Source organism: Hemicordylus capensis, chromosome 2 (assembly GCF_027244095.1).
Source record: "Hemicordylus capensis ecotype Gifberg chromosome 2, rHemCap1.1.pri, whole genome shotgun sequence".
Lineage (NCBI taxonomy): Eukaryota > Metazoa > Chordata > Lepidosauria > Squamata > Cordylidae > Hemicordylus > Hemicordylus capensis.
In genome coordinates this window covers 3,937,365-3,951,987 of record NC_069658.1, presented here as the reverse complement: position 1 = coordinate 3,951,987, position 14,623 = coordinate 3,937,365, and the positions used below count along the sequence as shown (strand labels likewise).

General features: G+C 44.3%; 1 protein-coding gene across 6 annotated transcripts in view; it reads right to left on the bottom strand.

The window, feature by feature from the left end:
• Positions 1-14,623, bottom strand: part of UBAP2 (ubiquitin associated protein 2) — a 173,284-nt gene that overhangs the window by 126,308 nt on the left and 32,353 nt on the right. Inside the window, exon 1 of one of the 6 annotated variants that reach the window (XM_053297002.1) lies at positions 3,905-4,038. The exons of the other annotated variants lie outside the window; for them this stretch is intronic. The gene's annotated coding sequence lies outside the window, so the exon portion shown is untranslated. Of the gene's footprint in view, positions 1-3,904; positions 4,039-14,623 lie in introns of those variants that run through there. 6 annotated transcript variants of the gene reach the window in all.

Below are 14,623 nucleotides of genomic sequence, written 5' to 3'. Positions count from 1 at the left end.
CCCCAATTCCTTCCTGTCTTAGCTCCTGAATAGACGCACCTGGGCAGGCTCCTGCCCGGGACCATCCTTTCTACTCTTTTGGTGAGCTTTCCTTTCATTTACATGGATCTTTCTCAGGCGGGGGATACCCTACAGGGATCCCTTTCAGAGAGCACCGGGGAAGACCCAAGGGAAAGAAAGAAAAACCTCATAAGAGGTGCCACCATGCTTCTTCCCCTGAACCACATGGTCAGGGAAAGAGGAAAAAGAACTTTCCCAAAGGGAAGAAAAAGGAGAGCGAGGCTGGGGGGAGGAATCTGGCTACTCTGCCTGCTCTGCAGCAGAGTGAGAGGTTTTTGGTTCAGAACGCCTGCAGTGATTCACTGCAGCAGCTGGGAGACCGGGGAACACACGTGGTTGGCGGGCCGGCTGGGGGGAGCGGGTCCATTCTCCCCCTCGCCCCCCATGCCCATCCACACCAGGCTATTCCTGGGGAGAGGCTTCAGGCCCCCTCCTGGTCTACCCCTCCCCCAATTGCCCTCCCCTGCCAGGCGGGACGATCGGCAGAGAGGCGGCCACAGCCACCTCCATTGCCCGCCCCCCCGCCGCGCCTTCAGCGCTGATCACTGCCGCGGCCACTGTGGCTGGGTGGGCCGCCGCCGCTGGGGAGCCCGCATCCGAGCTTGTTTCTCTAGTTCTGGGTCATTTCCACTATTTCACACTATCTAAAAAAGGAAGAAGGAGCTAAGCAGCTGCTAGTAGAGGAGCTGGTTTAAGAAAAGATGGAGACAGAGGCCCAATTCGTATCACCATTGTGAGGTGATAACAACTGCTTCAGTGTGGCCCAATCCTAAAGCACACTGGCAACATCTCAACAAACCACACTGGCCAAACAACTGACTGATACTTCCTATGCCAGGATTATCTCCCCCGCCCCACCTCACCGTTGAGTTGGGGGCAAAATGTAGGGCGTTGCAAGAAGGGGCCGTGGGTAAGTCTTTTGCCAGCTGCTCTTGTAGCCTGACTCAGCTATTAGAAACAGTCATGGGAGTCATTCCAGATCCAGTCACTGCCTTATAAAAACCATCAATTTAATGATGGCTCATAAGACTTTTAAAAACTAACAAGGCAACCAGCAATTAACCCAACAATGTTTGCACTGAAGTGGCAATGGACAAACAAGGAGTTGGTGGAGTTTCTTCTCAACTAATTATTTACTTTGGTCCCCAAGTGCTATATAAGTCAAATAGTAATGTTTAATGCTCTTTTTAAGGTACAACTGAAAAATGCAGACCAAAATGTTTGACAATACCATGGTTTGATATTATATATGAAACCAATTCAACTAAACAAAAATGCTAAAACAAGAAATTAAATAAACCAATTCAGTTCTCTCAGCATGTTGGAGTCCCTCAGTACCCCATCCCCATGAATCAAAGACAGATAGCAACATCTCTCTCATTCAATGTCATAAGAAATTGTGAGAAACCAAATGCCAGCTTTACCTTCCAAGTAACTGAGGAACATACCTCCAAGTAACTGAGGAACTTGCACAAGGTCACTCAAGAGAGCTATTGATGGAAATCATATTTTGAACCTAGATCCAAACCTGTATCTTCCAGAGCATGTAAAATTTCAAGTGAGCTAACTAAGAATTCTGTTTTTTAATCACACTCAGGATGGAAGCCCCTCAGCACAAAGGCTACAACCTCCATTGCTAGGACTTTACTTTTAAATGGGAGGCCAGCACACTGCATGCTATTGCCAGGTAACAAACATTAAATGTATTTCCCCACCACTCCAATCTCTGCACTCTCCTGAACTGCTCTCCCCCACCTCACCCCCCACCCCACTGTAACAAGTTCAAAATAATTCCTAGAATAGAAGCAGAGAGTAGCCGTAATTTCTATAAATAGAAAAGCTGAGGGCTCAGAAGCTAATCAGGAGATCACAGATGTACATACACCCAATGCCCCTTGCCAAGAAGTGTGTGTGGCTCCAATAAACAGAAGTAGCGGACAACATTAGCTGGTTGAAAGGTAGAAGACCAAAGTAGCAAGAACTTTACCTAAACAATGTTTCCCATGATGTTACTTTACTGCCTAATGCACTGACAACCTACAAAGAATTAAAGTAACTACTCTCAAAACAAGAAAACTCATCTCTCGAATTCACTCATTAATAATGGATATGCTAAAAGGTTTCACAACATATAACTACTTAAATACTGTATATGGGGACAGCAATTTGTGGTCAATGAGTCCAAATAGGCATGTGTGAACCAGCTCAACCTCAAGCCGGTTCAAGGGCTCGACCTCAAACCAGCCCCGGTTCAACTCAAGGCCGAGCCGAACTCTCCCGGCCAGTTTGGAGGTGCCAAGTGCCAATACATTTGTTTTTTTAAAAGGTTGACTTACCACCGCTGAGGGCTTCTGTGGCTATGGCTCCCCTCCCTCCACCGAACTAGCCTATTTCGGCCCTGTTTGTTGCCCTGTTTGTGCACATGTAGTGACCATTTCTGGGCCATTACGCGCATGCAGGCTGTGGGGAGACAGGGAGATCAGTAGGGTGAGAGGGAGCCTCCCACAACTGCAGCAGCACCCACAAGGCCACAGAAGCCCTCAGCAGCAGTAAGTCAACTTTTAAAAATCAAATTTATTGGTACCCAGCACCCCTGAACCAGTTCAAATTCGAACCGAACTGGGGCCAGTGTTCCCTCTAACAGGGATTCCCAAATGTTTTTGAATACAACTCCCAGAATCCCCAGCTGCAATGGCTTTTGCTTGGGGGTTGTGAGATTTGTAGTCAAAAAGATCTGGGAATCCCTGTTAGAGGGAACACTGACAGGGGCCCCTGTTCAGGGTACCAAAACCAAACATGCCTGGTCTGGATTCTAACTGAACTGGACAAACCCATTTTGTGCACATCCCTAACCCCAAGACAACAAGCTGCCACACTTGGATTGCTAGAGCTACGGGCATCAAATGAGAGATGCCAATCAGTCATATCTACACTAAGAATGTGAAGACATTTAATTTAAGGAACTTTGGAAACTGCTGCTTTATTTGTGGGATAGGAATTATCTAATAGTTCAAATCCCCACTTAGTCCTGAAGCTCACTAGATGATCCTGAGCTACTCACTCACAGTCTAACTTAGGTCGCACAGTTGTTGCAAGGATAAAATGGAGGAGGGAGAACCTTGTACACTCCCCTAATGCTACTTGAAGAAAGGGCCAGATAGAAATGTAACTAATAGCACATTTCCTTAGCCTGTTGGTAACCCATGGCTAGTGGCAGTTCGACATAGGCTTACAGAACCATTTCAACAAGTTCGTTCTTTTATATTTAAATATATTTGTACCTCACCCAACAAAAACGTACTCAAAGTTTATATAATGTAAACCTGTTATGTAAACTTCAAGGATGACTTCACATAATAGCATTATTTTTTTTAAGTATGAACGAGTCACAATGGAAACTGCCACATAGATATAGTAATGTAATGTATAAGCCAGCCAGAATTAGCCCTAGCCCCCTAGGATCAAGTATGTCAAAATAAAAGTTTGTTTTATTTTAGCAAGTATGCTCAACAAAAATAAATGTCTAAGAAGAAGAAAACCAAAACACTATGTGATGCCTTCAAAAGAAAATGAGATTGTAGCAACTTTAAGTTCTGCATCAGGACAACCAAGGGGCTCTGAAGATAAGGCTAATGTGTCTCAGAATGTGAAGTCAAGCAGATGTGTACTACAAAATATACATCAAGCACAATGTTGAATTGCAAGTGGACTCCTAATTAAATCACTTAAATAAAAGTAATTTTGTTTGGAGTACCTCAGCATGACTTAGAGGGTTCGAGTCCCATGCTCCTGAATGACCTATCAGATGCAACACATAAAAGCACTCCCAACCCAGTCTATATACCAAGTTAAGTCCATGCAGAGGCATTCTTGCAGCTGTCCTCTACTCTGGTGAATCTTCAGGGTTAAGAGAATCCCAATGTTCATCCAATTTCCAGAAATGATGAAACACACCTTTATTCAAATGGCTTTTGGTATCTAGGGAAAAGGTAAAACTGATGTATAGACCCAGTTCAGATGTAACACTAATCTAGGTTTTAGCACTACAAAAACAAGCCTCAGAGCTATTGGTTCTTACACACATTCTCACGTGTAAGAGTGAAAACTTCCACTTTCTGTGGAATTAGAACAGTGCTTTGATATTCTGGAGAACAAGGCAGAGTTCTACGTTTGAATGTAACATGGAAATGCAGTTTGCTCCAAAGACAAAGCAAATCCTCCTCCTCTCATGTACATAAGAAAAGGGAAGGGAGAATGTGCTAGTCAACAGCTCTAAAATGTTGTTCTCTTAGTGCCAAGTTGTGGTTTATATTTATTTATTTATTACATTTCTATACCGCCCTATAACCCCGTTCAGCTGGGTTATGACTGAACTCGGCCATTTTTTCTTATTTCCAAGATCCTGGGATGAAACTTGATACAAGAAGAGCTAAAGTCAATCCATGAACTAGATCCCAAAAAATAATCCTCTTGATTACATTTCACCCTTTGGAAAGCAACATTGGCCTTACCTGTGAAGGGTTGTTTTTGCAGTGTCTTGAGGTCATCCTTAATCACGGGTTGTGCATCAATCATGTCTCAGGAAAGACAGGAACTACAATTCAAATTGGTAATATCCAGTATAGGCTGGAGATGCCCCAAATCCCCAGTTCCAGAACTGTCAAGCTAGGAATACAGAGTTAGGTCTTGAAGGAATGCGAAAATATAGTATAGGAGGACACACAGGGGATCAACTGACCCAGAGAGAATAAGCAGAATAGAATACAAGAGGGGGATACTCCAACTCTGGGAGTACCCCCCCCCCAACAACTGGCCCCTCCCTGTAAGGAAACCTACATCCACGGGTGGGGTGGATGACCTCAGACACTGAGAAAAGAACCCTTCACAGGTAAGGCCAATGTTTATTTTTCCGCAGTTGTCTGAGGTCATCCTTAACCACAGGGCATGCCCAAGCAGAAGTAGAGTAGGGAGAGAAAAGCAGATGACTTAGACTACTGGCTGTAGAACAATACAGCCTAAGGCCGCTTGCACTGAGCGAAAAGAAGCAATCTTGTAGTGTTTGACAAATGGAGAGGTAGAGGACCATGTGGCCGCTTGGCAAATTACCTGTAGAGGCGAGTTAGCTGAAAATGCAGCTGAGGTACTGGCACTACTGAATCAATTTAGAAAGAGTGGTAGTGGAAACTTTGTTTCCCAGAGATGTAGGATGAAAAGAGATGACAAGAGAATCAGAATGTCTTAGGTGTTTGGTGCGCTTTAGGTAGATTCACAGGGCTCTGCGGAAAACCCAAGGTATGCCAGGGTTTTTATTTTGGATGCTTGGGGGACAGGCAGAAGGATGGAAGAACTACATCTTGAGACCTGTGGAAGGTAGAGTTTATCTTTGGAATGAAAGCAGGGTCGGGACAGAGAATGACTGCATCCTGTTGAAAAGTGCAGAGCTCTTTTCAGGGTGACAAGACGCCTAATTCTGATACTCTTCAAGCCAAGGTTAAGGCTACTAGGAAAAGTACTTTGTAGCAAAGTATTTTTAAAGGTACTAAACACAGTCTCAGGCAAGGATGGTGCAAAGGGATTCCATCCTGAAGGATTTTTTCTTGATGAAACGATTGAGAATCTTTAAGTCTAGGACTGCCCTCCATGAGCCATCCTTTTTTGAAACCCAAACCAAAACTGATTAGATGCCTAGCCATTTTTCTGATGTAGTAACGGGTTCGATGGCCTATATTTGAAGCAGGTGTTGAATCGCTAAAGATATCTGCTGATCCTTTGCTGGATTCTTGGATGACGGGGTAGGTATGAAGGTATCTGGAGGTAAGGTTGTAAATCCTAGAAGGAGGCCGTGGGATATGGTTTCTTGAACCCATGCATGAGATGTAGAAAGCCTCTATGCTGATGAAAAAAAGACTCCTACCGTGGGGGCGCCAGGTGGATCTGGGGTTGGTGTTGAATGGTCTGTTGTCTCTGTAGGAGCTAGACCCTATCTTGAAAAAGGATCTGCATGAACAAAAATTAGGTGAGAGTCCATTATTTTACATGGGCATGGCCTTTTTCTTGTCCTGTATTTCTATGAGAACGGGTTCAAGAGCATCACCAAACCGTTTCAACCATGAAAAGGAGTCGAGGCGAGATTAGAGCGCATTACACAGAACGCATTACAGTAGTCAGGTCTGGAGATTACCAGCATATACACCACTGTTTTAAGGTCATTCACCTCTAGAAAAGGACGTAGTTGACTTATCAGACGAAGCTGATAAAAAGCTCCTGGCCATTGCCTCAACCTGAGAAACCAGGGAGTTTTGGTCTAGGAGCACTCCCAAGCTACATACCTGATCTTTCAGGGGGAGTGTAACCCCATCCAGAACAGGCAGATCTAAACCACCTCTCAGGTTCCAACCCCCCACAGTCAGTACTTCTGTCTTATACAGAGGCTCTAGCAAAAATGGAATTGGCTGCAGCCACTTTGACTACAGATACTGAACCATTATGAACCTTATGCAAAAGAAAATTACTGTCTTCCGGGACCTTGAGTTGTTCATCGCCTTCCTTATTCATGAGGGTCCCCGACACCAACTGTGCCACAAATGTATCTACAGTGAGAGAAGCAAGTAGAGGCATAATGTCACCAGGAAGGGTATAAAGCTTTTTAGGATAAGGTGTAACCGGTTTGGCTGAGAAAGGAACCTTCCATTCTGACAACATGGTGTCCTTAAAAACAAGGGAGGAAAGGGAATGGAAGGGCAAGAAGTGGAGGTAGAAAGGAAAACAGCCTGGTCCAAGCTGGCATGAGTCTGGGAGACTGCCTCTGGTGAGACATCCTTGATGGCTCTCCTTGCTTTGACTAACAGCACAAAGCCGGAAGCGGAGAAGAGTCAGACCAAATTGGGAGCCTGACTGGCTGGCTCTTCTTTGGATAGTTCTCCTTCCTCAGTATCCAAGGACAAAGAGGAATGGGAGGAATAAGGAGGGCCTGAAGGAGGATGGCCCTGTGGGGGTTCGGGAGGATCCTCCTGTGAAGATGAGGAGGAGTAGGATGGAATGTGCCTTTTCTTCCATTTATGTTTCAGTGGTCTAGATAGAAAACGTCCATGCTCGTTAAAAGGTATGACTCCCTGGTGAGACTGGAACCAGGTGAGGATGAAAGGAGGTCAGGCTTGCTACGGTGTTTGGATGAGGAGGTACTGTAGCTGGTGGGGTGGGCAAAGTGTTTGCAGTAGGTAGGGATGGAGAAGGGGCAGCAAAAGTATTAGACCTTAGTTCTTTCTGAATAAATTATTTTAGCCAAATTTCCATATTGGGGCAACCAGTTTGCACGGCAAGGGATTCCCTGAAGGGCCAGTACTCACGCCCCCAGTAGGATTCAGCTCAGTAGAAGGGATAGCTGGTTTTGTCAGAGGCTCAGAAGCAGTCGTGTCCAAAGGCGTTGCTGGCTGGGATGTGGGAGGAATAACCAGCGGACCAGGTTCCCCCTTCCCCTGTTGATCACCAGAAAGCTTTGGCATCGGCGTACATAGATCGCCTGTCTGCGAATTAGATAAGCCTGTGCCACTCTGCTCCTTCAAAATGGCAGGCAGGGGTCGCCATGGGAGGCGTTGTTGGTCTACCGCCTGCAGAAGTAAGCGCTCACTAAGACAAGCGACTGGTGGTTTTGCTTTCCATTTGTGCTTTTTGGATCGCTCTCACGGCTTCTTTTGTCCCTTGGAGGAATTTGAGCTCTCTTCCTTTGAGTGCTTGGCTTTATTTTATTTTTGAAACCTTTTTTTAAGGGCCTCAGCCAGCTCCGGAGGAGCAGAAAGAAAAGGAAGGGCAGCAGCCATCAGAGGAATCAGGATGATATTAGCCATGTCCGGAAGAGGAGTGGGAGCGTTTCGCGCCACAGGACTGAGGATTGAAAGCCACCTTATTGTTTTGAAAATGGGTTGCCTCTGAATGGGGACCCTCAGAGACGGAACCCCCTAACAAGTTCCATGGACGGCTCCATGTGGAGCACAGACGGAAATCTCCCAAGGGGACGATCAACAGGAAGTAAACAAATAAAAAGATAAATGCCAATAAACTGAACTACAGAACACTTGGGAATTTTGTTAAAACAAACAAAAAACCTCCCTTCCCAACCTGACACAAAGTGGGAGGGGGGGAGGAAATACCAAGACGACAACAAGCCAGGAAATAAACAGTTGCTCAGAGCAGTTCCAAATCACTGCCGCCTGAAGCAAGACAGTTCTGGAACTGGGAGTTTGGAGCACCTCCAGCCTATACCAGATATTACAAATCAATTAGAATTGTAGTTCCTGTCTTTCCTGAGGCATGATGGGTGCACAAACCGTGATTAAGGATGACCTCAGACAACTGCAGAAAAAGCAGCACTCTTGTTTTCTTTTGCCTCTTTATCCTTTAGCAGCAATCCTGCTTGGGTGCTCACCTGGACAAGCAATGGGAGATTGGAGAGGGGATGTAGGTTATGCCCCAGTAGGGGATTTGGAGGCAAATCTGTTAGCTGCAGCGGATAAGCGGCTGAGTTATGAATTAGGAAGCCTCTGGTTCAAAAGCCACCTCTCATGATGGAAGTAAGCAAGCCACTCTCTCAGCCCAAACACTAAAATATGAGAATAATATTGGCCTAGCAGAAAATGTGCATTAAGCAGTCTGAACACTCAGAATGTGTTACACAGATGCCAGGTATTATTTATGACCTTTTGCACACCACATCAGGATGCAACAGCTGAGATGTCTGAATCAGTGACTCAGTCCAAAGTTTCCTACAGCATATGTCTATATTTCAAACTGAAGCTCTTATGTCTTGTTGCTAGCTCTGCTTTTTCTTTAGGCCCCAAGAAGCCTCTCTACCCATGTTTAAGACTGCAGGCAAATGGGTCTCGCTTTTGACATGCTCAGGAGCCTCAAAGCATTCTGTTCCCTCTAACAGAGATTTCCAGATGTTACAGACTACCATTCCCAGCAATCCCAGCTGCAAAGCTTAACTTGGGGATTATGGGAGTTGCAGTCCACAGCATCTGAGACCCTCTTAGAGGGAACACTGACCATGAGCTCTCCATTTGATGGCACATTGAGGAACAGTAGGAAGTGGGAAAGTTACCCCTAGACCTAGCAGCTGCAAAAGAGCCAAATTGAAAAGGAGCTCACCTTGCGCCTTCCTCTTGCTAGGATACCTGTGTAGACTCCCAAAGTTAACTCGCAACAGTTAACTCTCCATTCAAGGTCTCTCTGTACAATTAACCCTCCTTGGGTTTACCTCTTGTTCACAGATGCCTCAAACCAGCTAAAAGCCAATTATCTCAGCAGGGAAGTCCGATAAGGCTCCACAAACATGCATTTCCTCCTTATCAAAAGAAGGCTGGAGTGAGCAATAGGAACCCAGAAATGTACCCATTAAGACGCCCATTAGTTCACTAGGAGTTTCCAACCAGAAGGAAATTCCCGTATTTGCACGTTCAGCCACTCCATTTGCACCATCCTATTCACTCAGTGTTGTAGTGCAGCACAGCAGACATAAACAATTGGATCTTTTGAGAGTCCCCAGAACGACTCTAATCAAGAAAAAAGGTCAACTGGAATGTTGCCCCCCGACATGTTCTTCGATATATCAAATCCCAATTCCATGATCCAGTGTGCTCCTTTGCGATTCACACACAACTGAGTTACCAGCAGTTTGGGTGATCTGCTCACACACCAGGCTGTGTCCACACTCTTCATGCCAATTTCCAGATCAGTGCTCTGACCAAACCTAATCTGCCCAGTCTTCCTCGCCAAGACGGGAAACTTGTTCCACAGCGAAGGTCTTCTCACCCCTGCTTCTGACCGAGTTGTCTCTGAGGAATGAGGTCCCTCAGTTATTCAGGCAGCTCACGTAATATGACCTTTGCCCCTCGCTGGGCCCCTCTATCCCTATTTCTCTTCCTTAAATCTAGCCACCACCTCCTTTAAGTCTCTTTCTCTAGCCCGCCTGGGAATTCATACAATTAGGACTTTAAGCTAAAACGCCTCTTCACAGTTGAAAAGATTGCTTTAACCACACATTTCTTCCCACTGTATCCCTCCCTTCAATAAAACTTTCTTTCAATTTTGAAACTTCAAACTTTACCTCAGTCCAGTTATTTCCTGTATCTACTAATTTGTGTAAATCTAATCTGACGTGGAACTGTCCTAAGGTAAAGGTAAAGTGTGCCGTCAAGTCGATTTCGACTCCTGGCACCCACAGAGCCCTGTGGTTTTCTTTGGTAGAATACAGGAGGGGTCTACCATTGCCTCCTCCCATGCAGTAGGAGATGAACAAGAAGGGCGGGAGGGGGGAGATTTGAGGAGCTCATTCATTAATTCCATCCTCTCATTTATTAATGAATGTACTTTAAAGAACTTTCTAGCCAAGAAGGCACAGTACAAAAACATATAACATTGTACAAGATTTCTGCTTGAAACATGGTGTTGCCTACACTATCTCTTTCTGTGATAAATACCTATGATGCAATGCACTAATTAGGCTATATTCAGCATGCTGAGGGGCCGATAAAGCCTCCCTAGCTTCAGAATCAGGTTGGAATTGACCCAATATTTTCTAAAATGTCTATCGGAAACACACACATCAACCTTGATTGCCCCCCTGAAATTGAGGATGGGGCAAGATAACCCCCCATGAAGTACCCACTGGCCCCTGATTTCGGGGGTGCAGTTCTTAAAAAACCAGCACAGAGTTGGCTCGCAGAGAAAGCCCATCCAAGCTGCCTGCCCAGCCAGCTTTGGTCCAATAAGAATGCTGGAAATAGAAAGCTTTCTGATTCAAGGATTTTAGTCAGAATTCCGACTAATGGGACTCCCTGTTGCCATTTCTGAAATCCTTCCGATAATGCTCAATAGTGGGTGTATCGGTCTGATATTCCTACCTGACCAATACAACTGCACAGCCATACGAAACTGCTATTGTCTAACATCTGCCCTCATATAGTACCAGTCATCAGTAAAAAAAAAAATTACCACAACATAGTTGAAGGTAATCACTTATTTCTGTGACCCAAAATAATAATTTGATCTCATAACAATTTCCATATAATCACAGTTGGGTAATAAACTCTACTTAAACTACTTAACATTTAAACTAACCAATTATACAAAGACGTTACTTATAAAAATCGTTTAACCATATAAAGGATTATCAGGCTAAGTTTCACTTACCTGATGCGATGCATCAGAAAAAGGAACGCTGGGTCTTACCTGTCAAGGGTCCTTTTTCAACCTAATCAGAGACCATCCTACAGTATGGGGTATTTCCTCATACCTTCAGGAAGACGACAGGAAGTTATCACAGCTAAGCTTTCCTGGACGGCCAGTCTGACCCCTAGTCCCTAGTTCCTGTTCCAACCGTCGTGCCGAAGGATGATGCTATGAATAACTCAGTCCCCTTAAGGGGTGTGGAGTTTGCCTCTGCCCCCTTCAAAAGGGTGGCACTGGCGTCTGCCCCCATGGGAAGGGTGGCGCTGGTCGCTGCCCCCATAGAAAGGGTGGCGTTTGGGGCTTTTTTCCCCTTCGAAGCGCCGCTCTCCGCCCCTGGATCAAGGGTGGCAATTTGAATTTTTGAGAGGGGCTGGTAATCGCCCCATTGTTCCCCCTCCGACAATGACGCCAAAATGGCGTCGGCGGCGTGAGCACGCTCCATAGGTGGTAGTCAAAGCGGGTTAGGGCGAGAGCGGGAAAGTTAAAAGTAGAAGGGGAGCACTGAGAGACAGACCAGAGTAAGAGAAGCACTCGGCAAAGAAGCCCTGGGGGTGGAGGGTAAGGAGAGATGGAAGAAAAAAATTAGACTTGCCGGAGCTCTCTCTCCCTCCTGCCGATCCTGAGGCGATAGGAAAAGGAACTGGGGACTAGGGGTCAGACTGGCCCTCCAGGAAAGCTTAGCTGTGATAACTTCCTGTCGTTTTCCTGAAGGTATGAGGAAATACCCCATACTGCAGAATGGTCTCCGATTACGGTGGAAAAAAATTAATTAGGAAGAGACCCAGTGCCTAATATCCCACAATCCATTATTGGATCGTGATTCATACTTTCAAAACGCCTGTCCTACAACATGCAGCAATCCCACAACAGAACGATTTCTTCAACACACATCCTCAAAGTATGGTATGCAAAGTAGAGTATAAAAAGCCTGAGTGCCACATCACTCAAACAAAAGCCAAAAAACAAAATGAACCAAGAATCATTAGGCAACATGATCTTAAATTAAATTGTTGATCTTAAATTTGATTTTAAAAACTGACTTTTTAAAAAAGCTCGTCTGTGTATGTCTGATGTTTTTTTACTCAATGTTTTAATGCTGTGTTGTTAGCCACCCAGAGAACAATTTGTTATGGGGCAGCTAACTAATAAAGTTTACGACATTGATCTAGGATTAAAATCCCTACACAATCCCCCAAACTACCACCTAATTCAGCCCAATATGAAGGATCTAAAATTTTCTCCCAAAGAGGAACTATTGGGACTCAAACTCACTCCATGCAAACGTCAATTTCCAGGTGTAGTAGGCCTCAATGCTTCCAAAATAAAACATCATCATCATAAAGGGAGGATTAAGTGCATCTGATAGGAGATGAGAACACAATAACATGGCTGGGCAGCAGAAATCCCAGAACAGTTTGTCTACAAGTCCAATAAAGATGTCTGAACTTAAAATAGTATCTGAAGCCAAGTGTCCTCAGCACCTCACTCATAGGGATAGCAGAATTATGATACTGATACTTCCAACGCATGTAAATTCAGCACACCTGGGCTACTAGCACCCCAGCACAGATGAGAAATGTGAGTTACCACTTCACAACTTGCAATGACATCCAGGAACACACATCTGGGAATAGAATCAGCCACATGTGACTTTTCATTTTACCCCCTTAAACTATCTTCATTATGCGAAGACGACCCATTTCCAGTAGCAGCCAGGAATACATACATGTTAGAAAAATGTGAACTATACTTCCTAAATGCATTCCATCCTACCTTCAGCCCTAAACAGGTTATTTGTTTCCACAACTATTATCTGGAAACTATTTCAGAATTGCACACCTAACATTCTTAACACATTAAAGGAGTTCATACTCAAATTTGATTTCTCTATTATTCTTATACAGAAGATTTTAACAGCAGTAATTGATTTCTATGCTTTATTATGGGCATAGTTTCTTGACCTTTAATACTTTAATCTTAACTGCACAATATAGCCTAAGTGCCATCAAACTGGTCAAGTGTCAATCCCACTACCACAGCTCCCCACTTTAAACTGTGCAACATTTTGGCAAATGTTAGAATTCACTTTGCACTGATTGAGTTTGCAACTTCAACAGTCCATGAAAAACAACCCCCAGAAAACAATTTAGCAGTCATCTTAAGAGCTACAGTGCAGGAAGCACTTTTTGATTTAGCCTGCACACACCAGAGCTAGTTCAAGAGGACTCACCTCAAGCCTAAGGGACCTCTGGGAAGGAGAGGACTTGCATACTATTTGCATACTGTTCTTAGTTTAGTACAAACTTGAAGAAATTTAGCACAATAATTGTGCATCTAGAGAACCAAGCGCCAGACAACCTTTTTCTTGGGAATACTTTTTCTAGGCAGTTTATTCCCCAGTTCTTTGTACACCACAAGAAGAGGAAATGACTTTTTCATTGTGCAAAAGTCAATGAAATGAGCGCACTCATGACTATGCTGTTGCAAAATTTCTATATCAGAGAGACTAACAGGAAAAATTCCAATTAGCTTGGATTTTTTAAAATGTTATACATGGAGAAGTCAACCACCAGGAGATTCTACATAAATTTCTCAATACGCACACAGCTCTAGGGAGATGATCGATAAAGACTAAGAATGCCAGGACTCCAGAAAAGACACACCCACAAAGCAACTTGTTCAAATCTTCATTTTCCATGGACACTGAAACATTCCTGGAATCATTTATTAGACAGGCTCACGCAAGTTAGAGTAGCAATGAGTTTTAAGTTACGGTTCTTGCTGTAAGTCAAAGTGTCATTACAAATGAATTAACAGAGCAGCTTCATAGTAGATCTAGGACAGATAGTGGCTCATTTGTCACTTTTAAGACGTACAGAATTTAAAATGTACAGAAGGCATTAACAGCCTTTGCAAGTTCAACAGAAACCTACCCCCCGCCCAAAATTTAAAAACCCAATTTAAAGAGCAATTATTGAATTTTCCACCATATTTATATATACAACCATAGGATCAAAAAGTATGTGTTGCATGCATTTCCCCATCAATAACTTAAGTAGGAGCTTTTGCTACTAAAAGAGCACAGGTGCAAGTTTGCATTCTAACAGGATCTCCTCCTCCACCCCTGCCTCCAGCTGTTCATTTGAAGAGACACACATTACAACTGCCTTATTGGGCATCCCAGTTTCATATGCTTCAGAACACTTGTGCAGTACTGAAATACCACAGAGGGATCAAGAAGAACCAACTCCAAGAGCTCTTCTATGCCAAATCTTATGCCCTGAATATTTGAAGAATAGTCCTGTGTACTTCAACAGCAAAGCTAAAGCATAGGATT